Source organism: Canis aureus, chromosome 28, assembly GCF_053574225.1.
Source record: "Canis aureus isolate CA01 chromosome 28, VMU_Caureus_v.1.0, whole genome shotgun sequence".
NCBI lineage: Eukaryota > Metazoa > Chordata > Mammalia > Carnivora > Canidae > Canis > Canis aureus.
In genome coordinates, this window is record NC_135638.1 from 32,924,634 (window position 1) to 32,939,243 (window position 14,610).

Genomic DNA, 14,610 nt, shown 5'->3' on the forward strand with positions numbered 1-14,610 from the left:
ACACACAGTGGTTTTGGCTGAAGCAGAGCCTCAAATCTCAGTGCCCCATCAGCCTGGAAACCTCTGTACTCCGGGGAACAGTAGCAAAAACCATTGATGAAGTTCAGTGCATTCATTCTACTGATGAGCAAATGAGGTTCCCCTCGGCACAGGTCTTGTTTTAGAGCTGTGATACAGAAGGAGATAGATGGGTTCGTAAGCCAGCCTTCCAGTTATGAGCCATGCTACTTCGAGAAGTCACTTTTTTCCTATACTTCTCTTGCCTCATCTATAAAGCTAAGGTGACAGTGCCCCCCCACACACCTCAAGGCTGTTCAAGGCAAAGTGCTTTATAAAATGTGTAAATCTATGGGGAAAAAAAAGCAAATTGCCAGCTTCAAACCAGAGAGCTGACAGCCAAGTCCAATGACCTGCATCCCAGACAGCCAGGTGACCCATCCAAGTCCCCAACCCAACCCCCACCTCCCTGATGAGTATGGAGATGATGGAGGACATGAGTCTCTTTGAGGCCACTGTTTAATAAACAGCCTGAAGTGGAACTCTTGTTGGCATCTATAGCAAGTTTCTTGGTTCAGAGAATCCTTTCAAAAATCTAATCTGTCAAAAGACAATGGTTTCTAAATAGGAAGAATACATTTTAGCTCTCAAGTCTGAGAAACATCTGGCACATGAACCATCATTCTTGATACATTTTGGCAAGGTGTATAAGAAATCTGCACCTGCAGATAGACAAACGTGAGCTTGTACCTTGCCCCCTCATTACCTGCTTTCTTCCAATAATTACCTGTTATGAGAATTAAGGGAGATGACTGATGCACATAAAGGCTTTCCCACCCTAACTGGCCCCCTGAAAAGGGCCCAGTAAATGCTAAGCCAAACACTAGCTCCACAATCTTCTGCTTATGCCACATCATGTAAATCACTACGCTATGTGGCTGTTTGTCCATTAACATTGCACTGTTTTCACCGGGAAACATACCAGTATTAACAAGTACTCTTAGAGTATCACTATCCATTACTAACCAGTGTGAAGACTGGAAGTCAAGGGGGCAGTCTGTAGAGTATTTTACACATCACAGCAATAATGCATAAGTTTAAAACAGAGGTCACATTCTCTACAAAATATTCTAAGAAGTGCACATTGAGACGTCTTACTTATGAACGGGACTAAGTGCCAAAGATGTGGCTACTTCTTACTTGAAAATACGAGAATGTCTTGACAGCACTTCAAAGCCAGGTTTCTATAGTCTTAAAAATATAAGATTGGGGGCATGTGGGTGGCTCAGTGTTGAGCACCTACCTGCCTTTGGCTCAGGGCATGATCCCGGGGTCCTAGAATCAAGTCCTGCATCAGGCACCATGCAGGGAGCCTGCTTCTCCCTCTGCCTATGTCTCTTCCTCTCTCTCTGTGTGTCTCATGAATAAATAAGTAAAATCTTTAAAAAATATGAGATCAATTGGATGCAAAAGTCTAATAATTATAAAGTGGTTTGAAATACAGTTGTTTTATTTCAGATTAATGCATGATGTCAAGTGTCATTAATAAAGTACAACGAGAAACCCCCAAAGATTGCAGATTTGGCATAAAATATCTTCTAGTAATCTCTTAACTTTCTGTTTCTTACTAAGAGACTTCAAGTCACATATTCACATGATTTTTCTTAATTGTACTTTAGCCTCTCTTAATCGAATACTTAGTGGCCAAAGGATGTTAAGAATAAGAGATGCTCTCAAAGACTCCAAATGAGGCTATTTGTGTTGGTCTGGTGCTCCTGGAGACCAGCTCAGTATGGCTGGAGAGTCAGTTATGAAGATGTGAGCGCTGTACACAGCAGATGAACAGCAGGGTAGTGGGCAATGCCTCATCTGCAAACGGGCAGCATCAAGGAATGCGGTACGGAATAATCAAAAGCAGAATGCAGCACATTACATAACAGGGACAAGTCTCAGGGAAGGTTCAAAGTGGAGAAATACACATCGGTGGGAGAGAAGATGAACACAGTCTTCAAATGCCTTATAAATAAATATGTCAGGTGTATTCTGAGATAATTGATTACATTCTCTAAAAACTACTAATGTAAAATCTTCTCGGGCTCAAGTTCAACAAATGCATGTATCTTTCTGGCTTGCAAAAATCTGATGGTCAAAATCTTAAATCTATAAGGGTATCTATCAACTTTCTAATATCTCCTGGTTGATTAAATGGTATGAGAAAAAAAAGGGAGGAATTTTTTTTTTTTTTTTTTTTTAACCTAAAAGGACAACATGAAATGAACTACAAATGAAACTGGGAGAATAAGAGAAAATGAAGCCCTTGGCTTCTCCCCTTATTTTTTCGGTCTGCTGATAGATCTGTAGCAAGGAGACAGAGCCTGAGGCTGACGCAGGATAGGCAATGGGACAGGGGAAGACAGTCACGTATCAATCCCCACTCTGACTGACGAGGGATGACCACCACTCTGACATACCCTGCGAGGCGGTGGCAGAGGGGCTCTTGGGAACACAGGATGGGAACTAGCACCTTGCTTACTTAGGATCTAACGCTGCTGGCTGGGGTATTTACCATGATTCCAGTGATGACGTATAAAAACCCCACCGGCACCTCGGTGGGGCCTCCTGGGAAGTAATCCACATTAACAGGTGAAGAAACTAGCTTCACAGCCCCCTCTCTACCTGGGAGATGGAGGGTGGTAGGGTAGGAAAGGGTTAAGCTTTTCAGTGAAAAGTCTTGTTTTTTTTTTTTTAAAGAAAAGATTTCAAGTCCACTGCTAACTGGATGGAAAGCAACCATGAGAATCTGATAAAACCACTTAAATGTCTGAAACTCTGACACTATTTATAGGCCAACTGCCATTTAAATGATACTTGAAAACAGTGTGTTTGTCTCTTAAGTGGGGGACACCCCATCAATACACCGCACCACCTCCTTAGTACCTCCACTCTATGAGATGAATGCCAGCCAGCAAGGTCTTGGTCACAAGCACACCTCTCAGGAAACACAGCCGGAGGCTTCAGAGGACACAGAGAATAGACCCTTGGCATTCAAAGACTATGATCTATGAGAAGAGACCAAAGATTCAAATCCACAGCTTAGTAGGATTCAAATCTTTCCTATGTCATGGATCTGATCTAACCAGGAATTAGTTGCACTCTTCTTGCATGTAAGCAGAGCTTCTGTTCTGCCTATAATGTGTATACACACACACACATACACACACACACACACAAACACACACACACACATATATTTTTGTAATGGAAGAGATGAATGGATTAACACACAGGCAGAACTCGAAGCTGGGGTGTGAACAGCAGGCATGGCTGCGCTAACTCCTTGTTTTTCATCAGCGCTGATGTGTGTCTTTTGAGGTGGTACCTCCCTCAAATTGCGAATTAAGGCAACTATTAAACTTGGGGCCAAGCATCAATAATTGAGCTTTTGAATGTTGAATCTATGGGTCCCTAGGGAACACTGAATTTGAGCTAAAAAACAGATTGTATCTAAACTAAATGTTGTAAACAAAACCATATTTAAATACAGCTGAGAAGTCCAGATTTAAAGAGCTTTATGATAAAGCTAATCATGCCCTAATTATTCTCTACTTTGGCTAGTTTAAAGCTGAAGCTCCAGTTTTTTTTTTTTTTAATTTTTATTTATTTATGATAGTCACACACACAGAGAGAGAGAGAGAGAGAGAGAGAGAGAGAGGCAGAGACATAGGCAGAGGGAGAAGCAGGCTCCATGCACCGGGAGCCCGATGTGGGATTCGATCCCGGGTTTCCAGGATCGCGCCCTGGGCCAAAGGCAGGCGCGCTAAACCGCTGCGCCACCCAGGGATCCCTGAAGCTCCAGTTCTTATAATTCTATTCCATAATGTTCATCCATAATAACCCACTTACAAATAACTCAAATTTTTCTGTTTTTCTTCCTGTTTTCTGACCTCATTTTCTCCTTCCCTTTCCCAAGAGTAGACAGTGTCTTTCCCTTTCAATGAAATGATATCCCTGGTCCTGTTCCCCCTGGTGCTGCCGTGTTTCTATCTGCAGAGGCTGCCATCAGAGGCAGATGAGCAACCTACAGTGACTTTCCTCTACATGTAGAGAAGGTCCTTCCTTCCCTATTAAAGTCCACAAACTGTTCTTAATCTTAATGTAGTTTGCTAGGGTCCGTGGTGGATTCCAAAGCCATCGGGTTCAAACATAATTCCTACCCTCCAATTGCTTGTAAAGCTCCAGCAAGAAGCAGAAGCAACTTAATGAGGTAAGTACACTGTACGTACTCACAAAGTGAAGAAAGTACATGACGTGCACTCAGAGTCACAAGAGACTGAGTACTCATAATGCCCCTTCTGAATAAATGAAGATTTGGGGAAAAGTGAGGTTTTCCACATAGGAGAGAAAACCCAAATGAGGGCCTCACCAATGGGTGGGACTCTTTTTTAAAAAGATTTTATTTATTTATTTATTTATTTATTTATTTATTTACTTACTTACTTACTTACTTACTTACTTGAGAGAGAGGGAGTATGAGCAACGGGGAGGGACCAAGGGAGAGGGAGAAGCAGGCTCCCAGCCGAGTAGGGAGCCTGATGTGGCACTCCATCTCAGGACCCCAGGATCATGACCTGATTTGAAGGCAGATGCTTAACCCACTGAGCCACCCAGGAGCCCCCAAATGGATGGGATTCTAATCGAGTTTCTACTTGTGTTTCTTGCTGTCAGTGGGTCCATTTTACTTTCCAGAGGAGATGCTGTGTTTTCCTCTCAACTTTGTTTTCTCTAAGTCTATTTAGATGTCACTGTATCCTGAAGATTTAAGAACTGATAATAGCTTTCCAATCTGTGCTGCTGAACGAAATGGTTATTTTCATGAAGGGGCTGCAGTGCTGGTAAAGAACTTCATTCCTCTTCAGGAAGTTAATGAGACCACAGAACTGTCTTAGAGACTGCAGAGCATCCGCAAGTCTTTAAAAATTTCAGCCCAGCCTGTGATCCCTCAGGGCAGGTGCCAGATGGATGCCCACAGGGGCTCGTACACCACCAAGAGTCTGTGTTCCTTACAGTAAAAGAAAAGTCTTAAATAAACTCATCATGAAATTTGAGAATCCTATAAATGCTTAGAGCAAAGGATAATTTCAAGACTACCTGCAAAGGTACATGCTATATACTGAACTGTGAAGAAATCTGTTGAATGAATGACTAGATGTTCCTGGATTTTGCTCAGAAAAAGCTTTCTTTCTTAATTTTTTTAAATAAAGGAAAAATAAACTTTTGAAATGGGCCTCAAGGAACTCCTGGTCTCTGGAGAATGAGGAACTGATAAGGAATTCCGGGCAAGAAGCAGCACACATTCTGATGAACCAGGTGTGTAGGGAACAGGAGAAGGGTAATGGATGCTGACTTTGGAGGAGTGTGAGGAGTCCAGGTGAGAGGTGGCTTTAACTCTGCGGCATGGCTCTGGACTTAATCTGACTGACAGGTAACTGGGAGAAATCAGGGTTTTGGAGCAGGGAGGTAACAAGATGAACATAGTGCCTGTAAAATAATTTTCTGCTTGCTAAATGAACTGGTCTGGGAGCAGAGACCAGAGGCAGGCTGGCTGATGTAATAAGGCTAAGTCAGTGATGGAGCTGTCTGGTGTTGAGACGGTGATGCCAACGTATGATGCATGAGGAAAAGCCAGCAGGGCTTGATGCCTTCCTGGGAATGCATGGTAAAGAGCCAGCAGTTCCTCAGTGGGGCTTCCTTCCAGAGGAAGCTCCTTCTGTTGACTGTCGTGGTAAAAACTGTATCTCTTTGTCTGAGGATGCTGCTGAGTTGAGCTCTGCTTTAAATGTGCCTTTTAGAGAAGTCAGAACCATGAGAATCGAGTAAGAGCAAGAGAGATATTTCAAGACAATGACAGACCAGTGCTATGCGAAGCTAAAGAATAGGTATGTCCAAACACTACCCAAAGCCATGTGCATAGACCAACTTCATCCAAGGTGCCTTAATCTCTATAGAGGGCAGCTACAACACAATGCTGCAACCCATATGCAGACTGGGTGGCTTATAGATAGCAAACATTTCTTTCTCAGAGTTTTGGAGGCTGGAAGTCTAAGATCAAAGTGCCAGCATGATTGGTTCTGGTAAAGGCCCTCTTCTGGGTTTCAGGCTTCTTATGGTGTCCTTCCATGGCAGAAAGGGCAAGGGATCCCTCTGGAGCCTCTCTTACCAGGGTACTATCCAATCACGAAGGCTCTACCCTCATGACTGAAGTATCTCCCAAAGACCCCATGAACTATCACACTGGGCATTAGGATTCCAACGTATGAATCGGGTAGGGGACACATTCAGACCACAGCACCAGGCTATGGAAGAGAGAGACCAGTGTGTGGAAACAACACTCCAATGCTCACTAGTCACCTGGTCCTGATGAGCCTCCATCTCTCTGAACTTCTCTGAGCAGTAGGGCTGCATGAACACTTTTTCAATCCACACCCAATGATGGAGTAGAAACTCAACAGGTTGGAGAATAAAAAGTAAGGTCATGATAGTCTAGCTTTTCACCCACCACAACCGCAATCACTCCATGTGTGTCTTTCTCTCTCTCATGGGTGTGCTCTTATGGTCGTTTCTCTCATTAACTGTCTTTTTGGTCTCATCCTTTCTCTAATTAATTGAAGACTTCCTGTGGTTTCTAGGGAGTTGATCTAATATTCCACCAGACATCCATGTTTTCTTTTGACTTTCCCATCTACTTTCCCACTGTCCAATTATCCTCTATCATCTTTTTCCCACTCCATTTATGAACCCATCACTACAAACAAATCAATTGATATGACAAGTCTGGTAAAACTCTGACAGAAGAACCTAGAGTAGACTTGGGTTTTATACCCAGTGTATCTTTTCACATGGTTGCCCTTAGGTTATCAGGTTTAAGAATCTTTAATTCTTGTATCCTCATCCACACAATGAAAATTCTAATACCTTCTCTGCAGGGCAAGTGTGTAGCCTTCAGATCAGGGACATGATGCCTCAAGCAGGCCTTCCAAAGACTAGGAGCTTAACTCTTCCGCTGATCTTTGTAGAAAAACAGTGACTACACTGACAACAAACTGATTTGTACCATAGCAGCCGTTAATCACTAACATCAACAAAAAACTGTGCACACACAGTAACTTATAGAATTTCTTCCATTTGATTAAAAAGCAGCATTTTTACATATACTAGATAACCCAATTGGCAATTAAACAATTTAAATTGCAATCAGTAGTGGCCTCTTGAACACCATACTAACTATGTGCTCAATCCTCAAAAACAGAAGGATACTGTCTACCTGAGTACAGGAGTATTTTGCATCAGAGAGGAGAATATCCCTATGTCTATCCTTACAGAAGCCTGGATCATTTTTGTGAAGAAGGAGAAAAAAACAAGTAAAATCTTGGCTATTTTTTCCAGAGAAGGCCCCTCACCTTCTTCTTCTTTTTTAAAAAGCAGTGCGAGCAAGGTCAAAACCTGGCTCCGTTGGGCTGCACGGTGGCTCTCGTTACTGTGGCTGGCTTCTCTGGCTCCTGGGGAGAACTTGCTCAAGGTCAGCTGAGCCAGCTTCAGAGGAGCCACACCTGGCTGTACCTACGGAACCTGAGCTCTGAGTCATTTGCTTGGCAGAGAGCTGCTCTGGGAAAAGGCAAAAGTCAGAGATGCTGGCATGAAAGGTAGATGAGTCATGAGCAAGGAACAAATCTTTCGTTATAGAGGACCAGCTTTGGGAAACACTGACATGGAAAAAAAAAAAAAAAAAGAGCTGTTTGGGGAAAACTAATTTGTATTTTTGGTCAAGATCATTTAACCCACAAAAACGTCCTGCAAAGGTTGTTTCTACTCCCAGCAACTTCTTCATTACCTAGCACTTACACTATAAGAGAATAAAAAAATCAATCCCAGGGAAGTTTTGAAGAAGGAAACTTTCTAGGAGAAACTGACCTTATCAGTGACTTAAGTCTGACTCAAATAACAAGAAACTAAAAGACAAAGTGAACATTGCAACTTATTCTCTGAAATTGCAATCACATGGATAATGCACAGAAATCGGTGTTCGTGTATTCCTTTACAGATGACTCACATATCCATCGTCATATAGGAGGTCTCATATTCTAGGCTGAAAAAACTTAAAAAGTTTAACCAAAAGAGCATTACAAGGTCATTTTATACCTTTCTTTTCTAGTTTCCTTAAGTAAGGAACCCTGTTTTAAAAAGACACATTTTGTATTCTGACAGCAAAGTAATCTTAAATGCACGTATGGAGAAGTAGTGAAAAACAGTAATGACAAGATTAGTACATATGTCTTCATAAGGCTACACATCTGTAATGTAAGAGCTCAGAAAAGAATGAAGTTATAATGAACTTTAAATGTAAAAGTCGCCGAAAAACAGCTAAAAATATTTGGATGGTAAGACAAAAATGATGCTTTTCACAGCAATCTTTAGAGCACTTTTTAAAATAAATGTTTCCATTTTATTTATGGGAAAACTGATATAAAAACACCTATAATCAACTTGTACACAATGACCTGACTTTATTTGAGAATTCGATACAGGGCCACGAATTAGTGACACTGCACTATGGAGTCATGTGGTTGAATCCTTTCTAATCTCCCCAATTCGAGATCTAGCTAAATAAGAATAATGACAAATACTGACAAACTCAAGACGGTTATACCTGAGAAGGTAACTGACTGTCTTCACCAGAATTTGTCTGGAAGGGAGAAAGGAGGGTCCTTCACTTCTCATGCTATATGCTATGCTATAACTATGCTATGTCCCTAGCCTTCCTCAAATCTCTACTAGTTTGCTGGTATCTTTAGTTGGCAGGGGGAAACTGAGGCTCAGACAAGTGAAGTCCGTTTGCAGCGTTGGTAAGCAGTGGAGCTGAGGTCACACTCATGTCCACTCAACTTCTCAGGTCTTTCTCGGCCACTAGGGCTGCAAATTTACCTGCCATTAGGAGCCAGCTCGGTGAGCATCAGTAAGCATTCACATCACATGGCTGTGTATGAGAGAGCAGTCATTCTGGGCAACCAACAGGCCCATTTGCTGGGGACTTCTGCTTTTAGCATATGTCCCAGAAAACTACTCACTTATGGGCAAATGGGGATGGGTAGGCTCCTAGAATGAGGCGAAGTGGAGAACGCCAGCACTACTGAAGCATTCCCCATTAAATCCACCTGTGCCCAGGTGCAGTTCTGCGATCTCAGACCTAGGGATGGGAGACGTGGAGTTCCCTCCAGCCAACAGGAGCCCAGGGTTGTCATCGCAGAACTTCTTATATTGGGGATCAGAAGATAAGGTCATATGGTGATGAGTGATGGATATCAGGGTGTATTATTGAGGGGCACTGTTGGTTTTTCTGTAATGCCTCTCTGTCCATGGATTGCAGGATTCTACGTGGCATAGGCTGGTTCTTACCCGCCGGCCTAAATTAGGTTCTGAGGTTTCTGGAGAGTGGTAACATCTACCCAACAAAGGTCATGCATAATCCAATAATAATAAACTATACAGTGCCTTACATGCTCTAGAGGCAATGGCCCGTTACATATGGATGCCGGAAAGGAGGCTCGAGGAAGGCTATCAATAAACTCGAAGCATATGGTCACTTGGGAATATGGCGCTGAGGTTAAGACTGTGTTCTCATCAGAGCTGCTCTTTATCACTTCTTATGTCACTGCAGACATCAGTCTACTGGAGAGCTGTCTCCAACTTTCTAACCATTCCCAATGTCCTCATTTGGTGATACTGAACTCTTCTCTGGCAACGGGGGGAACCATCTGGACTTTGACCACTATTCATTCACTTCCTTGGCTCCTTCATGGGAAGATGGGTCTGGTTCTAGATATGTCCTGGCTCTCCATCAGCTCTGGGGTGTTGTGGACATGTGGCAAAGAACCCTTCCACAGTACCTTCCATGAAGCACACACTGCCCTCTCGGTATGGCCTCCTTTGGGAGGCCATCCTGCAAAGCTCTCCCCAAAACTTCCAGGGAGCTCCTTGCTGGCAGTACACTATTTGGCTTGTCAGAAAACACCATTTCATTCTCCAATCACAGACAGTGTACTTCTCATTAAAGTGCAAAGATGTTCATTTTTATACTGTCTTCAAATCCATACACTTCCAAATACCCGATTAATGATTATTGGTAAATATAACATGGCCTTTGAAAAAAACCCAAAACTACTGAGCAAATACATAGAAGACATATCATGGAAACCTTGCAAAAACAAAAGTAAATCCTGGATACTGTTATTTCAGTCCTAGCAGAGACCTTGAAGACAGGGACTCCTTTTTCTTTTCTTCTTTATTTTTTCTTTTTCTTTTTTGCCAGAGAGCAAAATATCTGAAACCTCAGCCTCTCAGCCTCTTTGTCTTAATGTAATAATGTCACACATTTTCAGAGAGAATCAATACCTTCTGCTTAGAATGGGCCAAAATAAAGCAATGTACTTACTTGAAAGAGGAATGAGTGTTTTATAGATAGCAGGCAGGTGTCACAGGCAGTCCTTTCTAGCTTAAGCTACTCTCTGCAGGATGTACTCTGAAAATACAGAAAAAAATTGCTATTGCTTTTTTATTTGACACAAACAGGCAGGCTGCTAAATACACACAGCAAACAGAAAACGGTAATTCTTTTAAAATCTGGTGAATAAATTAGAAAAAAAAGATAAACATGTAAGTACACAGAAATGTGTTCATTCGTACATACTTCATTTAGAAGCTAAGGGTTTTGCTCACTTCAACTTTTTTTTTTTTTAAGGAGACATTTAACCATACATAGCAATTATACATATAAACAGCAGGTGTTGAGAAGTCACATAAAGGTTTACAGGATGTCATCTCACTCCTGAATGTCTGCCAAGCATATCCTAAGTCTGAGTCTACCCAAGGTGTGATAGGGTGTTAGCATTTCAAAGGGCCTCAGGGTTCATCTGGTGCACCACCCCCATTTCAGGACAGGAAACAGGCCCACTCAGCGGAAGGTGCTTGGCACAGACCACTCAGCTGGCTGGGACAGAGCTCCTGAGAGCCACAGGAGCACCCTTCCCCTGCAATCATGCTCCCATGCCAGTATTCATTCATTCATTCATTCATTCATTCATTCTCAAGTACTGACTCAGTACTTTCTATGGACCAAGTTCTGTCCTAGGCTCTGTGGGTTAAGAGAAAAAGCTCTCAGTTTCTGTTCCAGAGAGGGGAGACTAAATCCAATAAGTACTATCTCAGAATGGTCCTGTTGCAATGGTGGCTGGAGACATGGGGAGGCAGTGAGGGAGCAAGCCACCAGTCTACTGGGGGAGCACATTCCAGGCAGAAGGGGCAGCGAGGACCCCGAGACACAGAAAGCACAGGAGGGCTGGTGGCACAGCTGCAGGGGATGCACGGGGACACGGAAGTGGCCAAGCCCATGGCATTGGAAGAGCCAATTGATGGGACACTGATGATGCACAGAACTCTGGGGAATATCTACTTAAAAGGTGGGCAGGAAAGGAGGAGATTGGGAAGAAACAGGAGAAAAAGGCAGGAGAAAAACTGGAGGGAGCTGTCTCCCCAGAGGCCAGCAGGTGGGCGAGCTGCAGGCTCTGGCTGTCAGAACTGAAAGTGAATACTTGCGACACAGGGAGGAGGGGTGGGTGAAGCCAGAGAGAAGTAAAGGCTGCTATATGCCCAGTTGTGAGAAAGGAATGTGCAAGCCTGACTAGGGCAAAACACCGCAGAGTTTGGAGGGTTCCCTGGCTGCAGGCTCTGCATACTGGAAATGCAGTTTCCACCTGGACGTTTCACTGCTGGCGAGATCTAATGCAAACACATGATCCTTAAAGCTGATCCTCCCACCAAATTTGGCGAGATTTAAGATAGGTCTAAATTCAATTAAACGTATAAGGAAAGCAGAAGGCCTTAATCATAAGTAAGGTTAAATGCTGGCCTTAGAATCCAAGCCCTGGTTTTACAAGCTGGTCTTTAATGAGCATGTACAAAATAAATGACTTAAATAAAGGAGTCAACAGGCATTCAATAGCAAATGATAATTCCTGGCAATGCAAACAGTTCCAAAAGTAATCACTAAATTACTTAGGAGTCCAACAATGATGAGAGTATTTGTGATTCCTTTAAGATAAAACTACTGGATACATTTAAATTACTGGAGACAATGGGACACCTGGGTGGCTCAGTGGTTGAGCATGTGCCTTCAGCTCAGGTCCTGATCCCAGGGTCCTGGGATCGAGTCTTGTATCAGGTTCCCTGTGGAGTGCCTGCTTCTCCCTCTGCCTATGTCTCTGCCTTTCTCTGTCTCTCATGAATAAATAAATAAAATCTTTAAATAATTATTGGAGATATTAAAAAATCTTTTTAAAGTCCCATGCTATGTAAATCTATTAAAACAAAACTTCTTCCATGCAACAATCCACTGTGTATTCTGAAAAGGCTTAGCAGGAGGAAAAAAATGATAGTACTATTTACTACATTTATTACAGATAACAAGTTACACCACATAGTGAAACTGAAGGTCAATATAAGATACGGAACAGATTTGTGGCCCACACCAACTCGTAGTAGACATTAGCAGTAGTGGATGCGGTGTAAGATGAGTGGCAATTAGAGAGTTCTGGGTTGGAGACTGGGTGCTACTATCTCTCTTCTGAAGCTCTCCCTCCCTACCTTTTCTTAAGAACTGGTTACCCCTCCTCGGTATCACTAAATGCCTCTGTTCTCCTTGTGCCCCGTATTATTATTATTTCACTCTCTTTTCTCTTCAAAAGGGCCACTTCTTACAGAGAAGGCTGTGCCATCTATCTTTCTCTCACTCAGGCTTAGCACAGAACCTAGCACATGGTAGATGCACATAACTACAGGATAAAATAACGAAAAAAAAAAAAAAAAAGAAATACACTTAGATAAAAGACCCAATGTCTCTTCAAATATTTTTCCAACCCAGGCAATATTTTGGAGGGTCATTCCTGAGATAGTAATCAATTGCTAATGACAGATGCCCCTCAGGTCCTTTGGTATCATAGATGCCCAAGTATCCAGCCAGAAAGCCACCTACAAGTATTATACTGCAACCTTTACATCCAAGAGCATGTAGTGCACAATGCTCCTTCTTTTCTACAATTATTTTCAGGCTATGTTCAGCCCAGTTGCTTTGTGGTACATCATATTCTACATGGAATGACTTTTTTTTTTTTAAACTGATGACCATCTTTCCTGCTGTGATTATGAGCCCCCAAGAGAAAAAATTAGAAAGTATCACTTAATGTTTTAATTTAAAAAATTATACATTTTATATTTTAGTTCACGCTAACGGACCTAATTTTGATTGGTTAGGAATGCCATTCCCTCATCGGTAAAGAGCTACAGAATTACAAGGGGGGAGAGAACAAAATTTTAAAGTGTCTCAGAAATTTATTTTTACTGTCTTATCTCTGAAACACATAAAGATTTCCCTGAATGTCGTTAAGAGAGAGAGAGAGAGAGAGAGAGCGCTGTAATTCATCCGAGGATAAAAGTACAGATTCTGTTTCTTTGCAAAAAGATAAATAACATTCTATTTAGCACTATCTGAAAAATGCCCATTTAGTATATGTTGAAAGGCCCTTTGGGCTATCATAGCACATTACACAACATCCACACAGATTTATATTTACATCACATTTTTAAGGAGTTCCTTCTAGACGCAGCAAGTCTTTTAGGATCCAGCCCTTGAAAGTCAACGTCACTTAGAAGTATTTCCCGCAGCTTCCTATGACACACAGCCTAATGGAGCTGTGCTCACAAAAGGTGGTTTACAATGTTTACAGAGGAGGAGAGCAACAATTTACTCTTAAGGCAGCCCTACTTCTTGGAAATTCTGTAAGACCAAGGCAATTTAGGAAGTATTTCAGGAGATTAAGAGGAGGAGAGGAAGAGACAGTCATGGGAATGCATCAATTCCTTCCTCCCCCAACGAGCAGCCAAGCCTGAGTGTCAGGTGCAGGTTATTTTCCAAGCCTGGAGGCAGGAAGCATTGTCAGGGGCAGAATGGACGGCAGAAGAGGGAGAGCGGGGTTGGGGGGCATGGAGAGCGAGATGGGGGGGCATGGAGAGCAAGATCACCGGAACGAATGGTGCCTCCTCTGCCTGGGCCACGCAACCTTCTGAAGTCTGAAGCAGGTGCGGCTGGTGTCAGCGGGAGGCCAAACAGGAAGGAAGTGCTCTCAGGAGAGGGACCCTTCTCACATTCAACCCATCACACGTGCTACCTTAAAACCAAACTGCTGCAGACTGCCCAGAGTCATAGAGACCCTGCATCACAGTGAGCAACTAGCAAACTTTGTTATTACAGATGAGGCTCTATCATGATAAATGGCAGCCTTTCACAGTATTCTTTATTTTTCTTAAAACTGTGACTTGAGAAACATATTACATTGGATGACTTATTACACCCTAGGATAGGCCAGGGAGGGGGACTCTGAGTTGGGGTGGGGGAGCGAAGCACAGTTCATATTCTGAAGTTTTCCTCTGCCAAAGAATATACGGAACCCCTTCAGCCAGCTTATAGCTCCAAATCAAAGCAGTGATTTTAACAAAAACAGTTAAATG

At 42.6% G+C, this 14,610-nt stretch overlaps 1 protein-coding gene across 11 annotated transcripts in view; it reads right to left on the minus strand.

Moving 5' to 3' along the window:
• FAM110B (family with sequence similarity 110 member B) overlaps nucleotides 1-14,610 on the minus strand; it is a 224,527-nt gene that overhangs the window by 53,773 nt on the left and 156,144 nt on the right. For all 11 annotated transcript variants that reach the window (XM_077876882.1, XM_077876879.1, XM_077876887.1 and 8 more), the window contains one exon: nucleotides 10,484-10,570. The gene's annotated coding sequence lies outside the window, so the exon portion shown is untranslated. The remainder of the gene's footprint in view (nucleotides 1-10,483; nucleotides 10,571-14,610) is intronic.